Below are 1,840 nucleotides of genomic sequence, written 5' to 3'. Positions count from 1 at the left end.
CCACAAATACATGTCATAAACATCCAAAAAAAGTTGCATTAAGTTGCATTAAGTTCAGTGGTTCTTCATGGATGCCAAATGCTACTGAATAGTTGCTAATATTGAAAACAGTTTTATACTCCTTGATATTAGTTCACAGTTTTTCTCCCATCTCTCTCACCATGAAAACATGTTCAGTTTTCTGCTTCTGACCAAAATAAACTTCTTTCCTGTGAAGTGTTGCCTGACCTTAGTGCAGAAGATTTTATCAGTGCTTTCTGGAAACTTGTTTTTCTTTTTGTGTGGTCATGATGTCATTTACAGAAAATAAAAGTGCAAAGCTATAAAATTGTTATGGAACATAAACAAGTGTGAGGTAATCTGATCTTTTTTTAATCTCTTATTTGCTGTTCATTATAAACCTCAAAAAGCTACTGAGATGGATGAGAGGGCTCCGTCTTAATATTTGACATTTCTTGTTCTGATTGTGTTGTGAAAGGGACACCACAGAATATTTTCTATTGTCCTCACCGGTTATTGCATGGAATTTCTGTCAGCTGAGGATTGCTTTCAGTTGAGACTCTGTAGAAGACCACTATAAAGTCAAGAGGGAATTGAACCTTTTTCAGTCTGTTTTAAAACTAGAGGCCCTGCCAGGCTCTTTTTTTAATAGAGCAGTGGAATATAATTCTGAAGAGCCTTCTCTGTTCACTCTTTCAAGAGGCTGCTCATTGGTGCCATTAACGTGAGCAGCAGTCTACCAAACTGTGGCTCTTTAGTTAAGTTCTTGCTGATGCTGGCACATTTCACATTGTTGAAAGCTGCTGGTTCTGATGATCTACAAGAAAACAAGGATCCAGCATTATTCAACAACTGAAGGTGGAGCATGGTCTTGGAGCAGTAACCACATGAACAGATTAAAATTTCTATCAGGTTTATATTTGATCACTACGGAACACAATATAAACTTACCAAGTGCTGGTCCTTATTTAACTTCAGAGTAAATCTTCTCATCAACTGAAAGAGATGATTTTCCTGTAAAGAAAATGAAATCAAATATTAAGTATGGGAGGGAAATATAACAATACTAAATACTGCTGAGTTAATTAATCGTAGAAAGTTAATTTACTTTATTAATAAGTTCACTTTGCAGCAGTTTTAAGTCAGTGAAGTTCCAAAGATGATGATTTGGCTTACCTTTGTTGTTCTTCTTTACCTCTGCATACAGCTGACTGCCATCTGAAAGAAAACAATTTAATTTCTTTGGATAATATTTTCTTGGTTCTCCTAGTAAACATCCCAGAAGCCTGTCTTCTCTAAAGGCACAGCTGCCTCTTTGCAATGGTGATGGACAGGCTGAGGTTAGGCAGGAATCACAATACACTATGATTTATTTATTTATTTAATTTACGTATTAAAATGTGTTTCAGGAAGCAGTATTGTCCTGAAGCACAAACTTCTTGAGCGCTGCCCATGGAGCAGGGGCCTCCATTTGCTCAGCCGTGGTTAAGGCAGTCACACTTCAGAAACATCTTTTGCCTCCCCCTCATTACACTATTTACAGCAGAGCATGAAAGGTGATTGTCGCTGCTCTGTATTCTCATAAAAACACCTTATCTATTCTAATTATGTATTACTAAAAGAACAATAGTTGATGCCAGAGATCAGAGGAGAACGACCAGACCGGTTCCAGCTGATAGAAAGACAACAGGAACTCAAATAACCACTGGTTACAACCGAGCTTTGCAGACTACTATTTATAGAGGTTAGCCAAAATTATACCATGGTCTGGGTGAATACTCGATTCTGATTGGCTGCTGGGTGTGCATTAAAAACTGATATACCACGGTGATAAACCACA

General features: G+C 37.4%; 1 long non-coding RNA gene across 1 annotated transcript in view; it reads right to left on the bottom strand.

Annotated features, from left to right (window-relative positions):
- Positions 1-640: 640 nt before the first annotated feature.
- LOC112156401 overlaps positions 641-1,840 on the bottom strand; it is a 3,605-nt gene continuing 2,405 nt past the window's right edge. The window contains exons 3-5 of the long non-coding RNA XR_002920956.2: positions 1,177-1,218; positions 952-1,014; positions 641-817 (exon numbers count right to left, since the gene is read on the bottom strand). This is a non-coding gene — a long non-coding RNA (uncharacterized LOC112156401). The remainder of the gene's footprint in view (positions 818-951; positions 1,015-1,176; positions 1,219-1,840) is intronic.

Source organism: Oryzias melastigma, linkage group LG18, assembly GCF_002922805.2.
Source record: "Oryzias melastigma strain HK-1 linkage group LG18, ASM292280v2, whole genome shotgun sequence".
NCBI lineage: Eukaryota > Metazoa > Chordata > Actinopteri > Beloniformes > Adrianichthyidae > Oryzias > Oryzias melastigma.
Note: the sequence above shows the minus strand (reverse complement) of the source record. Positions and strands in the feature narration are given on the sequence as shown.